The sequence below is a fragment of the Phyllobates terribilis genome, unplaced genomic scaffold (assembly GCF_046119375.1).
Source record: "Phyllobates terribilis strain yellow unplaced genomic scaffold, ASM4611937v1 Scaffold_1559__1_contigs__length_258526, whole genome shotgun sequence".
In the NCBI taxonomy this organism is placed as follows: domain Eukaryota; kingdom Metazoa; phylum Chordata; class Amphibia; order Anura; family Dendrobatidae; genus Phyllobates; species Phyllobates terribilis.
The window spans coordinates 103,358-124,659 of record NW_027364319.1 but is presented as its reverse complement, the minus strand read 5'-3'; the positions used below and the strand labels follow the sequence as shown (position 1 = coordinate 124,659).

Below are 21,302 nucleotides of genomic sequence, written 5' to 3'. Positions count from 1 at the left end.
AGAACCAATTAAGGCGGGGGGTGGGGTGGAACGAGCAGCTGTCTACCCTTAGCAGGAGGGCTCCTGATTACATACCTCTCCTGCTGCTGCTGCTGCTGGCTGTCCAGCAGCAGACTGAAGGTGGCTGCTGCTGTGCACAGGTATATAAAGGCTCAGAGCCTATTATGACACGCGCAGCCAGCGTTCCATTGCCACATTCCATCTACTGCAGGCAGGATACCTGGCTGGCTGAATGTCGCTGAGAAGCTCACAGAGACCGCCATAAGCAACAGTTTAACAGAATGCCACAGACTAATCAACCAAACTTTTTGGGTTGGGTTCTCTTTTATAGTCTGCAGGCATTAAATGAAAGAAGTCAGTGTTCCAGCAGAAGGAGACAACGTTTCAGAAAAGGCATTGTAGCAAACCAAAAAAGAAATTTTAAGCGCAGCAGAGTAACCAGCGCACATACCTGTTAGCTCAGGTGAGTTTAAAAGGCTGCTGTTGATAACAAGGGCATTTGCTAAATAGATGGTGTGTGTGCAACAATATACTGAAAGGTCAATTATATTGTGCAGCTTATCTCACCACCTGTAGTTATTTAGGTGAAAGCTCCAAAATGCTTGCCTAATATGTCTGTTTATCCAAAAGGAAGTAAAAAGGGAGAGCTAGAAAGATAGCATTGCATCACATTACATGGCAATGCAATGCACAGTTGCTGAAGTTGAACCAAAATGAGCTTGTAATCTGGCTTCTGCAACTTTGAACATGAAAAATCCAATGAGGAGAAGAAAAGCAAAGCCAAAGAGTCCATCCCAAAATCCGACAAACAAGCAAAATGAACAAAAAACATTGAATACAATTCTTTCTGATTTTAGAAACTGCATTAAAGAAGGGGTGCACCGGTCCTGGAGATACTGCAATACCAGGTCAATGCGTGGAGTGGACAGAGCAAGCTCTTTTTCCATCTCCCTGTTCTAAAAATCCATTTAATATATGGTCCCCAGATAGGGGACGTATCAGATATTAAACTGATAAGAACAGATACTACACTTGATCTTAGCCAAAAGGCCGAGAAGCGATAACCAGAATTGGTTTCAAACTACGGAGCCACCCAAGGATCCTGAAAAGTCCATTTGTGGAGATGAGCTCCTGGACTCCCGTTAAGAAGACATGTTGTCAACCTCTAGATCCCTTACATGCCTGCACTTTTCGGCTTGCTGCTGCTGCAATCCACGCGTTTTAGATCTGCATAACTCCACCTCTTTAAACACAGCACCTTCACCCCCTGCTGTTCCCACCCGCCTCAACACCGTTGGAAGGGAGGAGAACCAATTAAGGCGGGGGGTGGGGTGGAACGAGCAGCTGTCTACCCTTAGCAGGAGGGCTCCTGATTACATACCTCTCCTGCTGCTGCTGCTGCTGGCTGTCCAGCAGCAGACTGAAGGTGGCTGCTGCTGTGCACAGGTATATAAAGGCTCAGAGCCTATTATGACACGCGCAGCCAGCGTTCCATTGCCACATTCCATCTACTGCAGGCAGGATACCTGGCTGGCTGAATGTCGCTGAGAAGCTCACAGAGACCGCCATAAGCAACAGTTTAACAGAATGCCACAGACTAATCAACCAAACTTTTTGGGTTGGGTTCTCTTTTATAGTCTGCAGGCATTAAATGAAAGAAGTCAGTGTTCCAGCAGAAGGAGACAACGTTTCAGAAAAGGCATTGTAGCAAACCAAAAAAGAAATTTTAAGCGCAGCAGAGTAACCAGCGCACATACCTGTTAGCTCAGGTGAGTTTAAAAGGCTGCTGTTGATAACAAGGGCATTTGCTAAATAGATGGTGTGTGTGCAACAATATACTGAAAGGTCAATTATATTGTGCAGCTTATCTCACCACCTGTAGTTATTTAGGTGAAAGCTCCAAAATGCTTGCCTAATATGTCTGTTTATCCAAAAGGAAGTAAAAAGGGAGAGCTAGAAAGATAGCATTGCATCACATTACATGGCAATGCAATGCACAGTTGCTGAAGTTGAACCAAAATGAGCTTGTAATCTGGCTTCTGCAACTTTGAACATGAAAAATCCAATGAGGAGAAGAAAAGCAAAGCCAAAGAGTCCATCCCAAAATCCGACAAACAAGCAAAATGAACAAAAAACATTGAATTCAATTCTTTCTGATTTTAGAAACTGCATTAAAGAAGGGGTGCACCGGTCCTGGAGATACTGCAATACCAGGTCAATGCGTGGAGTGGACAGAGCAAGCTCTTTTTCCATCTCCCTGTTCTAAAAATCCATTTAATATATGGTCCCCAGATAGGGGACGTATCAGATATTAAACTGATAAGAACAGATTTTTTTTTTTTTTTTTTTTTTTTTTTTTTTTTTTTAAACCATTCAGGTTAGTTTTATAGCAAATCAGTAGGATATACCAAAACTGTTGCAAAAAAAAACTTCTCATCATCATGGCCATATTTATTAAGCATAAAGTAACCTAATATTACAGAAAGAAGAACATCTTATTAATATAAACCAAAAGATCACTGAAATTTTACAATATGCCTCCACTTTTTAAATTTCCATATTCCCTCGGCATCTGTTCCACCACCGCTACTACTATCCATCTTGTAAATCAAAAATAGCCTAGAAAGAATAATCCTAATACATTCATTTACTGTAATTGATTTCCTTTTAAATACACAAAGATTCCTCACATCCCACAAACTTTCTAACACACAAGCCATAATTAACCACAAAACTCTCTCCTTTACACGTCCACTTGCACCAATACCAAACATAACCACACGCCAATCCACAAAAGTCACTCCTGCCAAACTCCTACACAACCCCCCTACACATTTCCACACGTCTTGTGCAAAATCACAATTCCACATCAGATGCATAACCGTCTCACAACCATTACATCCATCTCTTGGACAAACATCCGACCTAATCAAACCTCTCTTCTTTTGAACATCTCTCACTGGAAGAATATTGTGAAACGCCATCCACACTACATCCTTCTGTTTGTTGGACATCCCATACATACCCAACTTTCTCCAAGCATCCGCAACCTCATTCCCTCTCAAACCAACAATATTAGACTCGACCTCATTTGCACACAATTTCCTATACACCCTCTTAGTCATTCTAAACTCATCCACCGGCACACTCAGCAAATCATACTTCTTGACAAACTTCTCAATCACCTCATACCACACCGGACACTTAAAAGACACAGGCACTCTCGCATCCCTCTTTCTCCAACCTAACCCATACAACATCCATCCTGCAGAATAACTTGCCATACATGCACCCTTATTACCTTTACCCAACAATACCACAATCGTCTTAATATAATGGAGCCCTAAAAAAACCTCAACATTAGGAAATCCCAAACCACCATGCTGGCAGGCCTTATAAAGGCTTTCCCTCTTCAGCTTCTCCATCTTGCTGCACCAGAAAAAGGAAAAAATCATTTTCTCAACTCTCTTCACTTTCCTAAAAGGGGATGGAAAAATTATGGCCACAAAAAGCAGAATGGGTAAGATCACTGCTTTGATAACTAGAACTTTGCCCCGCAAAGAAAGATCTCTCATTCTCCAAAAATTCAATTTTCGCTCAACACGCATACCACACTCGTCCCAACTCTCATTTCCTTTCAGATCATCATTGAAAAATACCCCTAAAACCTTAATTGCACTCTCCTCATACTTAACACCTTCCATACGAATACTGTCATCTCCAAAGCATTTGAAACTACACTTAGTCCAGTTAACTCTAAAACCTGATGCACCACAGAAAAAATCCAAAAGCAACCTCACCCTACTCATTGAAGCCATACTTTCACTCACCATCACAACATCATCCATGTAACCTAACACCTTCACATGCTTACCACCACTCCCAGGCACTAACAATCCTCTCATCATTTTCTCACATCTCACTAAACACAGCAAAGGCTCAATCACACATACAAACAAGACAGGGGACATAGGGCACCCCTGTCTTACACCAGACCTAATCATCACTTTGTCAGACAACCATCCATTCACTAAAAACTCACTTGACACATAATCATATAAAGACTTAACTCCATTCAGAAAAACCCTAGGGAAACCCATCCTCTCCAATACTTTAAACAGAAACACATGCGAAACTCTATCAAAAGCCTTTTCGAAATCAATTGCTAACACCATACACTTCTGCTTTCTAGTCTTACAATCCCCAAGCATATCCCTTAACAATAACAAATTATCACTTATACTCCGACCAGGCACGGCACACACTTGGTCATCCTCCACAACCCTACCAATCACCTCACGCATACGATTTGCTAACAATTTACTGTAGACCTTATAATCAGCGTTAAGCAATGATATGGGTCTCCAGTTCTCCAAACGCTTTTTCTCACCCTTCTTAAACACAAGAACCACTATACCCTCTTTCATACTGTCACACAAAACACCATTCATCCACATATACCTACAAACCTCAGTCAAGTCCTTACCCAAAAACTCCCAAGCTTTCACATACAGCTCCACAGGCAACCCATCCTTCCCAGGCGTCTTATTCTTTTTAGCACTCATAACAACATTCCTCACCTCATCCAAAATAACATCCTCACACAAAGCATCACATTCATCCGAACCAAGTCTCTTCTCCATACCACTCAATACATGCGACACAAGTCCAGGATCAATCCATTTCTCATCGTACAACTTACTATAGAAGCCATTCACCTCATTCAACACATTCTTCCCAACCACACTAGATCCATCTTCACCTACCACTTCACTCAAATCCAACTTCCTTCCATTCATTTTTTTAAAAAAGTACCTGGTGCACTTTTCATTCTTTTCCAAATGCTCTAACTTGGTACGGTAAATAATCTCTTTACCTTTTTCATCCAGAAGACATTTTAACTCATTCTTAGCAACCTCAAGCTGATCAGACATATCCATTCCTTTCCTAACACACCCACGCAACCAATCAATCCGTCTACTTAAGTCATTAAATCTATTACGATATCTGGCAGCTTTTTTGTAGCCCCATTTTTTAAAGAAAGTTTTTAACTGTAATTTCACCCAATCCCACCATTCAAGCACACTACCAAAATCACGCTTACGCCACCTCCAACTTGCATACCTTTTCTCCAACTCACTCATCACCTCCTCATCCTCCAACAACCTCGTATTCAATTTCCAAACCCCACCCCCAAACACCATGTCCCCATTCGCACTAAAAACTCCACGCAAACACTCATGATCAGAAAAAGGTACCTTATGTTGAACATAACTTGAACAAACCATATTTTTGGAAAATAACATCCTATCTATCCTCGATGAAATATTACCACGGTCAGCATAATATGTAGGCGGTGGTGGAATGCCATACTCAAGTATTGCAGCGTCTAAGAAAGAAAAATCAGAAATAAGTTGAGATAACTTTTTTCCCGTAATGTCCACATTACCTTCTGTGACACAATTACAGTCACCAACAAAAACTGTAGGAATTTTTCCAGGGAGAAAAAAACTCAATTTCTCAAGAAGAGCAAGCCGCTCCTCTTTTTTAGTAGGACAATATAAATTAATCATTCTAACCTTCCACCCCCTATAACTCAAAAAAACAATAATGCAGCGACCCACCTCCACAACCGTGTAACTATCAATAGTAATATTCTTATTACCAACTAAAATCCCCACACCATCATTTTTGTTAAAGCTGGACCCCGACCAAACATACTGGCCATAAGGCCAGTCCTTATCCCCTGGAGATTCAGTAATCCCACACTCTTGTAGACAATAGACATCTGCACTCAAACCCTTTAGATAATCCAGAACTGTTGTTCTTCGGGTAACAGATCTAATTTGCCTAACATTAAGGGACACAATGTCCCATCCAGAATGATGCGGCATAACTAAAGGGGATCACACATAACCTGAAAAAAAAAGAAAGAAAACATCAACTCAACCTTCATCAAGCAAAGCAAAGCTATTACCATCTGGCTGAATGCCAAATGTAACAATGTCAGGAGAAAATACATCTGACGGGTAAGCACGAGAGTCCACCGGGCTATCACACACGGCAGCAATGGATGAACACTCAGTCCTTGGCTTCTTCTTGACCACATCAGGATCCTCCTCATCAGAGAAACGGACAGCAGACAAGTCCCCTTGGCCACCGCCCCCGATCTCCTCTGAAGCAGTATTGCACCAAGATATGACAGGAGAATTGGACAAGTCCATTTCCCCCTCACCACGGACACCAAACTGGGGAGGGAAAGGTGACATCACCTCTGGAATCACCATGTCAAAGCCTCCTGACGCAGGAGGCTGAAGCTGGGCATCTTCAAATATGTCGTCCATCTGAGTGCCATCCTCTTCCTCTTGGGGAGCAGTTGCCTCCCCGACATCCGGAAGGGGACCTTGTGGAACCCTAGTAGAAGTCGAAGGAACAGCAGGCCCCTCCGCGACCACTTGAGCAAAAGACTTAGGAGTGGTTCTAGCTTGACACTGCCTAAGAACATGCCCCTCCTCACCACAAGCATCACACTTTACCTGGTTCTTGCAGTCTTTCGCCATATGACCAGACGTGTTACACCTCCTGCAGGTTGGCGGATACCTGCAGGACTCCTGGACATGACCATACTTGTTACATCTTCTGCAGAAAAAAGGAGCATCAGGAAAGTACAAGAAACCAGTGTCTCTCCCAATAGAGAAACTCATAGGAGGATAATGTATGCCCCCTGGCCCCTCGGGGTCTGTAGCAAAACGAACAAAGTACTTGTATTTGCCAGTCCACAAGCCTTCTTCATTCGAGATCTTGTGGGAAAAATGCACATAAGTACAATGCCTCCTCAAGAATACAGTAATGTCCTCCTGGGGGATAAAGGGATTGTGCATAAACACAACAACAGGAACATCCCCCTTTGAATAGAGGACAGTAAAAGTGAGTCCATCTAGGAGGGAGTTCTCAGTATGGCCTTTCAAGGTTCTATAAAGATTTTGGCAAGCAGCCATAGTAGAAAGAACCAGCACATACCTTCCATGACTTCTAAATTCCTGCAGGCAAAGAATGTCCGACTTCTTAATCTTCAATGCTTCATAGAAGATGGCATTCACCAGGTAGGACATGGAAAAATGTCCCTTCTTCTCCTCGGAAATCTCAATGCGAAATCCATTCTTGACCCGGGGGTCCCCGGTCCCAGCAAATTTCAGCTTGACTCCCATAGTCAGCCACGGAAATCGCCTTCCCGTTTCCTCCTCACTCTCCCCCTATAGCAGCATCCAGCTTAAGCCACCGGAGTGGCGATGCTGGAAGGCCGAGGGCTAGCACTCAAGGAACCTGATGTCCAGACACTTGATCTGAGCCAAAAGGCCGAGAAGCGATAACCAGAATTGGTTTCAAACTACGGAGCCACCCAAGGATCCTGAAAAGTCCATTTGTGGAGATGAGCTCCTGGACTCCCGTTAAGAAGACATGTTGTCAACCTCTAGATCCCTTACATGCCTGCACTTTTCGGCTTGCTGCTGCTGCAATCCACGCGTTTTAGATCTGCATAACTCCACCTCTTTAAACACAGCACCTTCACCCCCTGCTGTTCCCACCCGCCTCAACACCGTTGGAAGGGAGGAGAACCAATTAAGGCGGGGGGTGGGGTGGAACGAGCAGCTGTCTACCCTTAGCAGGAGGGCTCCTGATTACATACCTCTCCTGCTGCTGCTGCTGCTGGCTGTCCAGCAGCAGACTGAAGGTGGCTGCTGCTGTGCACAGGTATATAAAGGCTCAGAGCCTATTATGACACGCGCAGCCAGCGTTCCATTGCCACATTCCATCTACTGCAGGCAGGATACCTGGCTGGCTGAATGTCGCTGAGAAGCTCACAGAGACCGCCATAAGCAACAGTTTAACAGAATGCCACAGACTAATCAACCAAACTTTTTGGGTTGGGTTCTCTTTTATAGTCTGCAGGCATTAAATGAAAGAAGTCAGTGTTCCAGCAGAAGGAGACAACGTTTCAGAAAAGGCATTGTAGCAAACCAAAAAAGAAATTTTAAGCGCAGCAGAGTAACCAGCGCACATACCTGTTAGCTCAGGTGAGTTTAAAAGGCTGCTGTTGATAACAAGGGCATTTGCTAAATAGATGGTGTGTGTGCAACAATATACTGAAAGGTCAATTATATTGTGCAGCTTATCTCACCACCTGTAGTTATTTAGGTGAAAGCTCCAAAATGCTTGCCTAATATGTCTGTTTATCCAAAAGGAAGTAAAAAGGGAGAGCTAGAAAGATAGCATTGCATCACATTACATGGCAATGCAATGCACAGTTGCTGAAGTTGAACCAAAATGAGCTTGTAATCTGGCTTCTGCAACTTTGAACATGAAAAATCCAATGAGGAGAAGAAAAGCAAAGCCAAAGAGTCCATCCCAAAATCCGACAAACAAGCAAAATGAACAAAAAACATTGAATACAATTCTTTCTGATTTTAGAAACTGCATTAAAGAAGGGGTGCACCGGTCCTGGAGATACTGCAATACCAGGTCAATGCGTGGAGTGGACAGAGCAAGCTCTTTTTCCATCTCCCTGTTCTAAAAATCCATTTAATATATGGTCCCCAGATAGGGGACGTATCAGATATTAAACTGATAAGAACAGATACTACACTTGATCTTAGCCAAAAGGCCGAGAAGCGATAACCAGAATTGGTTTCAAACTACGGAGCCACCCAAGGATCCTGAAAAGTCCATTTGTGGAGATGAGCTCCTGGACTCCCGTTAAGAAGACATGTTGTCAACCTCTAGATCCCTTACATGCCTGCACTTTTCGGCTTGCTGCTGCTGCAATCCACGCGTTTTAGATCTGCATAACTCCACCTCTTTAAACACAGCACCTTCACCCCCTGCTGTTCCCACCCGCCTCAACACCGTTGGAAGGGAGGAGAACCAATTAAGGCGGGGGGTGGGGTGGAACGAGCAGCTGTCTACCCTTAGCAGGAGGGCTCCTGATTACATACCTCTCCTGCTGCTGCTGCTGCTGGCTGTCCAGCAGCAGACTGAAGGTGGCTGCTGCTGTGCACAGGTATATAAAGGCTCAGAGCCTATTATGACACGCGCAGCCAGCGTTCCATTGCCACATTCCATCTACTGCAGGCAGGATACCTGGCTGGCTGAATGTCGCTGAGAAGCTCACAGAGACCGCCATAAGCAACAGTTTAACAGAATGCCACAGACTAATCAACCAAACTTTTTGGGTTGGGTTCTCTTTTATAGTCTGCAGGCATTAAATGAAAGAAGTCAGTGTTCCAGCAGAAGGAGACAACGTTTCAGAAAAGGCATTGTAGCAAACCAAAAAAAGAAATTTTAAGCGCAGCAGAGTAACCAGCGCACATACCTGTTAGCTCAGGTGAGTTTAAAAGGCTGCTGTTGATAACAAGGGCATTTGCTAAATAGATGGTGTGTGTGCAACAATATACTGAAAGGTCAATTATATTGTGCAGCTTATCTCACCACCTGTAGTTATTTAGGTGAAAGCTCCAAAATGCTTGCCTAATATGTCTGTTTATCCAAAAGGAAGTAAAAAGGGAGAGCTAGAAAGATAGCATTGCATCACATTACATGGCAATGCAATGCACAGTTGCTGAAGTTGAACCAAAATGAGCTTGTAATCTGGCTTCTGCAACTTTGAACATGAAAAATCCAATGAGGAGAAGAAAAGCAAAGCCAAAGAGTCCATCCCAAAATCCGACAAACAAGCAAAATGAACAAAAAACATTGAATACAATTCTTTCTGATTTTAGAAACTGCATTAAAGAAGGGGTGCACCGGTCCTGGAGATACTGCAATACCAGGTCAATGCGTGGAGTGGACAGAGCAAGCTCTTTTTCCATCTCCCTGTTCTAAAAATCCATTTAATATATGGTCCCCAGATAGGGGACGTATCAGATATTAAACTGATAAGAACAGATACTACACTTGATCTTAGCCAAAAGGCCGAGAAGCGATAACCAGAATTGGTTTCAAACTACGGAGCCACCCAAGGATCCTGAAAAGTCCATTTGTGGAGATGAGCTCCTGGACTCCCGTTAAGAAGACATGTTGTCAACCTCTAGATCCCTTACATGCCTGCACTTTTCGGCTTGCTGCTGCTGCAATCCACGCGTTTTAGATCTGCATAACTCCACCTCTTTAAACACAGCACCTTCACCCCCTGCTGTTCCCACCCGCCTCAACACCGTTGGAAGGGAGGAGAACCAATTAAGGCGGGGGGTGGGGTGGAACGAGCAGCTGTCTACCCTTAGCAGGAGGGCTCCTGATTACATACCTCTCCTGCTGCTGCTGCTGCTGGCTGTCCAGCAGCAGACTGAAGGTGGCTGCTGCTGTGCACAGGTATATAAAGGCTCAGAGCCTATTATGACACGCGCAGCCAGCGTTCCATTGCCACATTCCATCTACTGCAGGCAGGATACCTGGCTGGCTGAATGTCGCTGAGAAGCTCACAGAGACCGCCATAAGCAACAGTTTAACAGAATGCCACAGACTAATCAACCAAACTTTTTGGGTTGGGTTCTCTTTTATAGTCTGCAGGCATTAAATGAAAGAAGTCAGTGTTCCAGCAGAAGGAGACAACGTTTCAGAAAAGGCATTGTAGCAAACCAAAAAAAGAAATTTTAAGCGCAGCAGAGTAACCAGCGCACATACCTGTTAGCTCAGGTGAGTTTAAAAGGCTGCTGTTGATAACAAGGGCATTTGCTAAATAGATGGTGTGTGTGCAACAATATACTGAAAGGTCAATTATATTGTGCAGCTTATCTCACCACCTGTAGTTATTTAGGTGAAAGCTCCAAAATGCTTGCCTAATATGTCTGTTTATCCAAAAGGAAGTAAAAAGGGAGAGCTAGAAAGATAGCATTGCATCACATTACATGGCAATGCAATGCACAGTTGCTGAAGTTGAACCAAAATGAGCTTGTAATCTGGCTTCTGCAACTTTGAACATGAAAAATCCAATGAGGAGAAGAAAAGCAAAGCCAAAGAGTCCATCCCAAAATCCGACAAACAAGCAAAATGAACAAAAAACATTGAATTCAATTCTTTCTGATTTTAGAAACTGCATTAAAGAAGGGGTGCACCGGTCCTGGAGATACTGCAATACCAGGTCAATGCGTGGAGTGGACAGAGCAAGCTCTTTTTCCATCTCCCTGTTCTAAAAATCCATTTAATATATGGTCCCCAGATAGGGGACGTATCAGATATTAAACTGATAAGAACAGATACTACACTTGATCTTAGCCAAAAGGCCGAGAAGCGATAACCAGAATTGGTTTCAAACTACGGAGCCACCCAAGGATCCTGAAAAGTCCATTTGTGGAGATGAGCTCCTGGACTCCCGTTAAGAAGACATGTTGTCAACCTCTAGATCCCTTACATGCCTGCACTTTTCGGCTTGCTGCTGCTGCAATCCACGCGTTTTAGATCTGCATAACTCCACCTCTTTAAACACAGCACCTTCACCCCCTGCTGTTCCCACCCGCCTCAACACCGTTGGAAGGGAGGAGAACCAATTAAGGCGGGGGGTGGGGTGGAACGAGCAGCTGTCTACCCTTAGCAGGAGGGCTCCTGATTACATACCTCTCCTGCTGCTGCTGCTGCTGGCTGTCCAGCAGCAGACTGAAGGTGGCTGCTGCTGTGCACAGGTATATAAAGGCTCAGAGCCTATTATGACACGCGCAGCCAGCGTTCCATTGCCACATTCCATCTACTGCAGGCAGGATACCTGGCTGGCTGAATGTCGCTGAGAAGCTCACAGAGACCGCCATAAGCAACAGTTTAACAGAATGCCACAGACTAATCAACCAAACTTTTTGGGTTGGGTTCTCTTTTATAGTCTGCAGGCATTAAATGAAAGAAGTCAGTGTTCCAGCAGAAGGAGACAACGTTTCAGAAAAGGCATTGTAGCAAACCAAAAAAGAAATTTTAAGCGCAGCAGAGTAACCAGCGCACATACCTGTTAGCTCAGGTGAGTTTAAAAGGCTGCTGTTGATAACAAGGGCATTTGCTAAATAGATGGTGTGTGTGCAACAATATACTGAAAGGTCAATTATATTGTGCAGCTTATCTCACCACCTGTAGTTATTTAGGTGAAAGCTCCAAAATGCTTGCCTAATATGTCTGTTTATCCAAAAGGAAGTAAAAAGGGAGAGCTAGAAAGATAGCATTGCATCACATTACATGGCAATGCAATGCACAGTTGCTGAAGTTGAACCAAAATGAGCTTGTAATCTGGCTTCTGCAACTTTGAACATGAAAAATCCAATGAGGAGAAGAAAAGCAAAGCCAAAGAGTCCATCCCAAAATCCGACAAACAAGCAAAATGAACAAAAAACATTGAATTCAATTCTTTCTGATTTTAGAAACTGCATTAAAGAAGGGGTGCACCGGTCCTGGAGATACTGCAATACCAGGTCAATGCGTGGAGTGGACAGAGCAAGCTCTTTTTCCATCTCCCTGTTCTAAAAATCCATTTAATATATGGTCCCCAGATAGGGGACGTATCAGATATTAAACTGATAAGAACAGATACTACAATTGATCTTAGCCAAAAGGCCGAGAAGCGATAACCAGAATTGGTTTCAAACTACGGAGCCACCCAAGGATCCTGAAAAGTCCATTTGTGGAGATGAGCTCCTGGACTCCCGTTAAGAAGACATGTTGTCAACCTCTAGATCCCTTACATGCCTGCACTTTTCGGCTTGCTGCTGCTGCAATCCACGCGTTTTAGATCTGCATAACTCCACCTCTTTAAACACAGCACCTTCACCCCCTGCTGTTCCCACCCGCCTCAACACCGTTGGAAGGGAGGAGAACCAATTAAGGCGGGGGGTGGGGTGGAACGAGCAGCTGTCTACCCTTAGCAGGAGGGCTCCTGATTACATACCTCTCCTGCTGCTGCTGCTGCTGGCTGTCCAGCAGCAGACTGAAGGTGGCTGCTGCTGTGCACAGGTATATAAAGGCTCAGAGCCTATTATGACACGCGCAGCCAGCGTTCCATTGCCACATTCCATCTACTGCAGGCAGGATACCTGGCTGGCTGAATGTCGCTGAGAAGCTCACAGAGACCGCCATAAGCAACAGTTTAACAGAATGCCACAGACTAATCAACCAAACTTTTTGGGTTGGGTTCTCTTTTATAGTCTGCAGGCATTAAATGAAAGAAGTCAGTGTTCCAGCAGAAGGAGACAACGTTTCAGAAAAGGCATTGTAGCAAACCAAAAAAGAAATTTTAAGCGCAGCAGAGTAACCAGCGCACATACCTGTTAGCTCAGGTGAGTTTAAAAGGCTGCTGTTGATAACAAGGGCATTTGCTAAATAGATGGTGTGTGTGCAACAATACACTGAAAGGTCAATTATATTGTGCAGCTTATCTCACCACCTGTAGTTATTTAGGTGAAAGCTCCAAAATGCTTGCCTAATATGTCTGTTTATCCAAAAGGAAGTAAAAAGGGAGAGCTAGAAAGATAGCATTGCATCACATTACATGGCAATGCAATGCACAGTTGCTGAAGTTGAACCAAAATGAGCTTGTAATCTGGCTTCTGCAACTTTGAACATGAAAAATCCAATGAGGAGAAGAAAAGCAAAGCCAAAGAGTCCATCCCAAAATCCGACAAACAAGCAAAATGAACAAAAAACATTGAATTCAATTCTTTCTGATTTTAGAAACTGCATTAAAGAAGGGGTGCACCGGTCCTGGAGATACTGCAATACCAGGTCAATGCGTGGAGTGGACAGAGCAAGCTCTTTTTCCATCTCCCTGTTCTAAAAATCCATTTAATATATGGTCCCCAGATAGGGGACGTATCAGATATTAAACTGATAAGAACAGATACTACACTTGATCTTAGCCAAAAGGCCGAGAAGCGATAACCAGAATTGGTTTCAAACTACGGAGCCACCCAAGGATCCTGAAAAGTCCATTTGTGGAGATGAGCTCCTGGACTCCCGTTAAGAAGACATGTTGTCAACCTCTAGATCCCTTACATGCCTGCACTTTTCGGCTTGCTGCTGCTGCAATCCACGCGTTTTAGATCTGCATAACTCCACCTCTTTAAACACAGCACCTTCACCCCCTGCTGTTCCCACCCGCCTCAACACCGTTGGAAGGGAGGAGAACCAATTAAGGCGGGGGGTGGGGTGGAACGAGCAGCTGTCTACCCTTAGCAGGAGGGCTCCTGATTACATACCTCTCCTGCTGCTGCTGCTGGCTGTCCAGCAGCAGACTGAAGGTGGCTGCTGCTGTGCACAGGTATATAAAGGCTCAGAGCCTATTATGACACGCGCAGCCAGCGTTCCATTGCCACATTCCATCTACTGCAGGCAGGATACCTGGCTGGCTGAATGTCGCTGAGAAGCTCACAGAGACCGCCATAAGCAACAGTTTAACAGAATGCCACAGACTAATCAACCAAACTTTTTGGGTTGGGTTCTCTTTTATAGTCTGCAGGCATTAAATGAAAGAAGTCAGTGTTCCAGCAGAAGGAGACAACGTTTCAGAAAAGGCATTGTAGCAAACCAAAAAAGAAATTTTAAGCGCAGCAGAGTAACCAGCGCACATACCTGTTAGCTCAGGTGAGTTTAAAAGGCTGCTGTTGATAACAAGGGCATTTGCTAAATAGATGGTGTGTGTGCAACAATACACTGAAAGGTCAATTATATTGTGCAGCTTATCTCACCACCTGTAGTTATTTAGGTGAAAGCTCCAAAATGCTTGCCTAATATGTCTGTTTATCCAAAAGGAAGTAAAAAGGGAGAGCTAGAAAGATAGCATTGCATCACATTACATGGCAATGCAATGCACAGTTGCTGAAGTTGAACCAAAATGAGCTTGTAATCTGGCTTCTGCAACTTTGAACATGAAAAATCCAATGAGGAGAAGAAAAGCAAAGCCAAAGAGTCCATCCCAAAATCCGACAAACAAGCAAAATGAACAAAAAACATTGAATTCAATTCTTTCTGATTTTAGAAACTGCATTAAAGAAGGGGTGCACCGGTCCTGGAGATACTGCAATACCAGGTCAATGCGTGGAGTGGACAGAGCAAGCTCTTTTTCCATCTCCCTGTTCTAAAAATCCATTTAATATATGGTCCCCAGATAGGGGACGTATCAGATATTAAACTGATAAGAACAGATACTACAATTGATCTTAGCCAAAAGGCCGAGAAGCGATAACCAGAATTGGTTTCAAACTACGGAGCCACCCAAGGATCCTGAAAAGTCCATTTGTGGAGATGAGCTCCTGGACTCCCGTTAAGAAGACATGTTGTCAACCTCTAGATCCCTTACATGCCTGCACTTTTCGGCTTGCTGCTGCTGCAATCCACGCGTTTTAGATCTGCATAACTCCACCTCTTTAAACACAGCACCTTCACCCCCTGCTGTTCCCACCCGCCTCAACACCGTTGGAAGGGAGGAGAACCAATTAAGGCGGGGGGTGGGGTGGAACGAGCAGCTGTCTACCCTTAGCAGGAGGGCTCCTGATTACATACCTCTCCTGCTGCTGCTGCTGCTGGCTGTCCAGCAGCAGACTGAAGGTGGCTGCTGCTGTGCACAGGTATATAAAGGCTCAGAGCCTATTATGACACGCGCAGCCAGCGTTCCATTGCCACATTCCATCTACTGCAGGCAGGATACCTGGCTGGCTGAATGTCGCTGAGAAGCTCACAGAGACCGCCATAAGCAACAGTTTAACAGAATGCCACAGACTAATCAACCAAACTTTTTGGGTTGGGTTCTCTTTTATAGTCTGCAGGCATTAAATGAAAGAAGTCAGTGTTCCAGCAGAAGGAGACAACGTTTCAGAAAAGGCATTGTAGCAAACCAAAAAAGAAATTTTAAGCACAGCAGAGTAACCAGCGCACATACCTGTTAGCTCAGGTGAGTTTAAAAGGCTGCTGTTGATAACAAGGGCATTTGCTAAATAGATGGTGTGTGTGCAACAATACACTGAAAGGTCAATTATATTGTGCAGCTTATCTCACCACCTGTAGTTATTTAGGTGAAAGCTCCAAAATGCTTGCCTAATATGTCTGTTTATCCAAAAGGAAGTAAAAAGGGAGAGCTAGAAAGATAGCATTGCATCACATTACATGGCAATGCAATGCACAGTTGCTGAAGTTGAACCAAAATGAGCTTGTAATCTGGCTTCTGCAACTTTGAACATGAAAAATCCAATGAGGAGAAGAAAAGCAAAGCCAAAGAGTCCATCCCAAAATCCGACAAACAAGCAAAATGAACAAAAAACATTGAATTCAATTCTTTCTGATTTTAGAAACTGCATTAAAGAAGGGGTGCACCGGTCCTGGAGATACTGCAATACCAGGTCAATGCGTGGAGTGGACAGAGCAAGCTCTTTTTCCATCTCCCTGTTCTAAAAATCCATTTAATATATGGTCCCCAGATAGGGGACGTATCAGATATTAAACTGATAAGAACAGATACTACACTTGATCTTAGCCAAAAGGCCGAGAAGCGATAACCAGAATTGGTTTCAAACTACGGAGCCACCCAAGGATCCTGAAAAGTCCATTTGTGGAGATGAGCTCCTGGACTCCCGTTAAGAAGACATGTTGTCAACCTCTAGATCCCTTACATGCCTGCACTTTTCGGCTTGCTGCTGCTGCAATCCACGCGTTTTAGATCTGCATAACTCCACCTCTTTAAACACAGCACCTTCACCCCCTGCTGTTCCCACCCGCCTCAACACCGTTGGAAGGGAGGAGAACCAATTAAGGCGGGGGGTGGGGTGGAACGAGCAGCTGTCTACCCTTAGCAGGAGGGCTCCTGATTACATACCTCTCCTGCTGCTGCTGCTGCTGGCTGTCCAGCAGCAGACTGAAGGTGGCTGCTGCTGTGCACAGGTATATAAAGGCTCAGAGCCTATTATGACACGCGCAGCCAGCGTTCCATTGCCACATTCCATCTACTGCAGGCAGGATACCTGGCTGGCTGAATGTCGCTGAGAAGCTCACAGAGACCGCCATAAGCAACAGTTTAACAGAATGCCACAGACTAATCAACCAAACTTTTTGGGTTGGGTTCTCTTTTATAGTCTGCAGGCATTAAATGAAAGAAGTCAGTGTTCCAGCAGAAGGAGACAACGTTTCAGAAAAGGCATTGTAGCAAACCAAAAAAGAAATTTTAAGCGCAGCAGAGTAACCAGCGCACATACCTGTTAGCTCAGGTGAGTTTAAAAGGCTGCTGTTGATAACAAGGGCATTTGCTAAATAGATGGTGTGTGTGCAACAATACACTGAAAGGTCAATTATATTGTGCAGCTTATCTCACCACCTGTAGTTATTTAGGTGAAAGCTCCAAAATGCTTGCCTAATATGTCTGTTTATCCAAAAGGAAGTAAAAAGGGAGAGCTAGAAAGATAGCATTGCATCACATTACATGGCAATGCAATGCACAGTTGCTGAAGTTGAACCAAAATGAGCTTGTAATCTGGCTTCTGCAACTTTGAACATGAAAAATCCAATGAGGAGAAGAAAAGCAAAGCCAAAGAGTCCATCCCAAAATCCGACAAACAAGCAAAATGAACAAAAAACATTGAATTCAATTCTTTCTGATTTTAGAAACTGCATTAAAGAAGGGGTGCACCGGTCCTGGAGATACTGCAATACCAGGTCAATGCGTGGAGTGGACAGAGCAAGCTCTTTTTCCATCTCCCTGTTCTAAAAATCCATTTAATATATGGTCCCCAGATAGGGGACGTATCAGATATTAAACTGATAAGAACAGATACTACACTTGATCTTAGCCAAAAGGCCGAGAAGCGATAACCAGAATTGGTTTCAAACTACGGAGCCACCCAAGGATCCTGAAAAGTCCATTTGTGGAGATGAGCTCCTGGACTCCCGTTAAGAAGACATGTTGTCAACCTCTAGATCCCTTACATGCCTGCACTTTTCGGCTTGCTGCTGCTGCAATCCACGCGTTTTAGATCTGCATAACTCCACCTCTTTAAACACAGCACCTTCACCCCCTGCTGTTCCCACCCGCCTCAACACCGTTGGAAGGGAGGAGAACCAATTAAGGCGGGGGGTGGGGTGGAACGAGCAGCTGTCTACCCTTAGCAGGAGGGCTCCTGATTACATACCTCTCCTGCTGCTGCTGCTGCTGGCTGTCCAGCAGCAGACTGAAGGTGGCTGCTGCTGTGCACAGGTATATAAAGGCTCAGAGCCTATTATGACACGCGCAGCCAGCGTTCCATTGCCACATTCCATCTACTGCAGGCAGGATACCTGGCTGGCTGAATGTCGCTGAGAAGCTCACAGAGACCGCCATAAGCAACAGTTTAACAGAATGCCACAGACTAATCAACCAAACTTTTTGGGTTGGGTTCTCTTTTATAGTCTGCAGGCATTAAATGAAAGAAGTCAGTGTTCCAGCAGAAGGAGACAACGTTTCAGAAAAGGCATTGTAGCAAACCAAAAAAGAAATTTTAAGCGCAGCAGAGTAACCAGCGCACATACCTGTTAGCTCAGGTGAGTTTAAAAGGCTGCTGTTGATAACAAGGGCATTTGCTAAATAGATGGTGTGTGTGCAACAATACACTGAAAGGTCAATTATATTGTGCAGCTTATCTCACCACCTGTAGTTATTTAGGTGAAAGCTCCAAAATGCTTGCCTAATATGTCTGTTTATCCAAAAGGAAGTAAAAAGGGAGAGCTAGAAAGATAGCATTGCATCACATTACATGGCAATGCAATGCACAGTTGCTGAAGTTGAACCAAAATGAGCTTGTAATCTGGCTTCTGCAACTTTGAACATGAAAAATCCAATGAGGAGAAGAAAAGCAAAGCCAAAGAGTCCATCCCAAAATCCGACAAACAAGCAAAATAAACAAAAAACATTGAATTCAATTCTTTCTGATTTTAGAAACTGCATTAAAGAAGGGGTGCACCGGTCCTGGAGATACTGCAATACCAGGTCAATGCGTGGAGTGGACAGAGCAAGCTCTTTTTCCATCTCCCTGTTCTAAAAATCCATTTAATATATGGTCCCCAGATAGGGGACGTATCAGATATTAAACTGATAAGAACAGATACTACACTTGATCTTAGCCAAAAGGCCGAGAAGCGATAACCAGAATTGGTTTCAAACTACGGAGCCACCCAAGGATCCTGAAAAGTCCATTTGTGGAGATGAGCTCCTGGACTCCCGTTAAGAAGACATGTTGTCAACCTCTAGATCCCTTACATGCCTGCACTTTTCGGCTTGCTGCTGCTGCAATCCACGCGTTTTAGATCTGCATAACTCCACCTCTTTAAACACAGCACCTTCACCCCCTGCTGTTCCCACCCGCCTCAACACCGTTGGAAGGGAGGAGAACCAATTAAGGCGGGGGGTGGGGTGGAACGAGCAGCTGTCTACCCTTAGCAGGAGGGCTCCTGATTACATACCTCTCCTGCTGCTGCTGCTGCTGGCTGTCCAGCAGCAGACTGAAGGTGGCTGCTGCTGTGCACAGGTATATAAAGGCTCAGAGCCTATTATGACACGCGCAGCCAGCGTTCCATTGCCACATTCCATCTACTGCAGGCAGGATACCTGGCTGGCTGAATGTCGCTGAGAAGCTCACAGAGACCGCCATAAGCAACAGTTTAACAGAATGCCACAGACTAATCAACCAAACTTTTTTGATTGGGTTCTCTTTTATAGTCTGCAGGCATTAAATGAAAGAAGTCAGTGTTCCAGCAGAAGGAGACAACGTTTCAGAAAAGGCATTGTAGCAAACCAAAAAAGAAATTTTAAGCGCAGCAGAGTAACCAGCGCACATACCTGTTAGCTCAGGTGAGTTTAAAAGGCTGCTGTTGATAACAAGGGCATTTGCTAAATAGATGGTGTGTGTGCAACAATATACTGAAAGGTCAATTATATTGTGCAGCTTATCTCACCACCTGTAGTTATTTAGGTGAAAGCTCCAAAATGCTTGCCTAATATGTCTGTTTATCCAAAAGGAAGTAAAAAGGGAGAGCTAGAAAGATAGCATTGCATCACATTACATGGCAATGCAATGCACAGTTGCTGAAGTTGAACCAAAATGAGCTTGTAATCTGGCTTCTGCAACTTTGAACATGAAAAATCCAATGAGGAGAAGAAAAGCAAAGCCAAAGAGTCCATCCCAAAATCCGACAAACAAGCAAAATGAACAAAAAACATTGAATTCAATTCTTTCTGATTTTAGAAACTGCATTAAAGAAGGGGTGCACCGGTCCTGGAGATACTGCAATACCAGGTCAATGCGTGGAGTGGACAGAGCAAGCTCTTTTTCCATCTCCCTGTTCTAAAAATCCATTTAATATATGGTCCCCAGATAGGGGACGTATCAGATATTAAACTGATAAGAACAGATACTACACTTGATCTTAGCCAAAAGGCCGAGAAGCGATAACCAGAATTGGTTTCAAACTACGGAGCCACCCAAGGATCCTGAAAAGTCCATTTGTGGAGATGAGCTCCTGGACTCCCGTTAAGAAGACATGTTGTCAACCTCTAGATCCCTTACATGCCTGCACTTTTCGGCTTGCTGCTGCTGCAATCCACGCGTTTTAGATCTGCATAACTCCACCTCTTTAAACACAGCACCTTCACCCCCTGCTGTTCCCACCCGCCTCAACACCGTTGGAAGGGAGGAGAACCAATTAAGGCGGGGGGTGGGGTGGAACGAGCAGCTGTCTACCCTTAGCAGGAGGGCTCCTGATTACATACCTCTCCTGCTGCTGCTGCTGCTGGCTGTCCAGCAGCAGACTGAAGGTGGCTGCTGCTGTGCACAGGTATATAAAGGCTCAGAGCCTATTATGACACGCGCAGCCAGCGTTCCATTGCCACATTCCATCTACTGCAGGCAGGATACCTGGCTGGCTGAATGTCGCTGAGAAGCTCACAGAGACCGCCATAAGCAACAGTTTAACAGAATGCCACAGACTAATCAACCAAACTTTTTTGATTGGGTTCTCTTTTATAGTCTGCAGGCATTAAATGAAAGAAGTCAGTGTTCCAGCAGAAGGAGACAACGTTTCAGAAAAGGCATTGTAGCAAACCAAAAAAGAAATTTTAAGCGCAGCAGAGTAACCAGCGCACATACCTGTTAGCTCAGGTGAGTTTAAAAGGCTGCTGTTGATAACAAGGGCATTTGCTAAATAGATGGTGTGTGTGCAACAATATACTGAAAGGTCAATTATATTGTGCAGCTTATCTCACCACCTGTAGTTATTTAGGTGAAAGCTCCAAAATGCTTGCCTAATATGTCTGTTTATCCAAAAGG

The 21,302-nt window shown here is 44.3% G+C and overlaps 12 non-coding genes across 12 annotated transcripts; all 12 read right to left on the bottom strand.

The window, feature by feature from the left end:
- Positions 1 to 871: 871 nt before the first annotated feature.
- Positions 872 to 1,062, bottom strand: LOC141244310 (U2 spliceosomal RNA). The gene has a single exon (XR_012308240.1). It is a non-coding gene; the product is annotated as a U2 spliceosomal RNA (small nuclear RNA).
- Positions 1,063 to 2,177: 1,115 nt separating this feature from the next.
- On the bottom strand, positions 2,178 to 2,373 carry LOC141244429 (U2 spliceosomal RNA). Its single transcript, XR_012308351.1, has one exon. It is a non-coding gene; the product is annotated as a U2 spliceosomal RNA (small nuclear RNA).
- A 6,110-nt stretch (positions 2,374 to 8,483) lies between these two features.
- Positions 8,484 to 8,674, bottom strand: LOC141244306 (U2 spliceosomal RNA). The gene has a single exon (XR_012308238.1). It is a non-coding gene; the product is annotated as a U2 spliceosomal RNA (small nuclear RNA).
- A 1,116-nt stretch (positions 8,675 to 9,790) lies between these two features.
- LOC141244305 (U2 spliceosomal RNA) lies at positions 9,791 to 9,981 on the bottom strand. Its single transcript, XR_012308237.1, has one exon. It is a non-coding gene; the product is annotated as a U2 spliceosomal RNA (small nuclear RNA).
- Positions 9,982 to 11,097: 1,116 nt separating this feature from the next.
- On the bottom strand, positions 11,098 to 11,288 carry LOC141244304 (U2 spliceosomal RNA). Its single transcript, XR_012308236.1, has one exon. It is a non-coding gene; the product is annotated as a U2 spliceosomal RNA (small nuclear RNA).
- Positions 11,289 to 12,403: 1,115 nt separating this feature from the next.
- Positions 12,404 to 12,594, bottom strand: LOC141244404 (U2 spliceosomal RNA). The gene has a single exon (XR_012308329.1). It is a non-coding gene; the product is annotated as a U2 spliceosomal RNA (small nuclear RNA).
- A 1,115-nt stretch (positions 12,595 to 13,709) lies between these two features.
- On the bottom strand, positions 13,710 to 13,900 carry LOC141244303 (U2 spliceosomal RNA). Its single transcript, XR_012308235.1, has one exon. It is a non-coding gene; the product is annotated as a U2 spliceosomal RNA (small nuclear RNA).
- Positions 13,901 to 15,012: 1,112 nt separating this feature from the next.
- LOC141244402 (U2 spliceosomal RNA) lies at positions 15,013 to 15,203 on the bottom strand. The gene has a single exon (XR_012308328.1). It is a non-coding gene; the product is annotated as a U2 spliceosomal RNA (small nuclear RNA).
- A 1,115-nt stretch (positions 15,204 to 16,318) lies between these two features.
- Positions 16,319 to 16,509, bottom strand: LOC141244302 (U2 spliceosomal RNA). The gene has a single exon (XR_012308234.1). It is a non-coding gene; the product is annotated as a U2 spliceosomal RNA (small nuclear RNA).
- A 1,115-nt stretch (positions 16,510 to 17,624) lies between these two features.
- Positions 17,625 to 17,815, bottom strand: LOC141244471 (U2 spliceosomal RNA). The gene has a single exon (XR_012308389.1). It is a non-coding gene; the product is annotated as a U2 spliceosomal RNA (small nuclear RNA).
- Positions 17,816 to 18,930: 1,115 nt separating this feature from the next.
- LOC141244470 (U2 spliceosomal RNA) lies at positions 18,931 to 19,121 on the bottom strand. The gene has a single exon (XR_012308388.1). It is a non-coding gene; the product is annotated as a U2 spliceosomal RNA (small nuclear RNA).
- A 1,115-nt stretch (positions 19,122 to 20,236) lies between these two features.
- On the bottom strand, positions 20,237 to 20,427 carry LOC141244469 (U2 spliceosomal RNA). Its single transcript, XR_012308387.1, has one exon. It is a non-coding gene; the product is annotated as a U2 spliceosomal RNA (small nuclear RNA).
- Between the last annotated feature and the right edge of the window lie 875 nt (positions 20,428 to 21,302).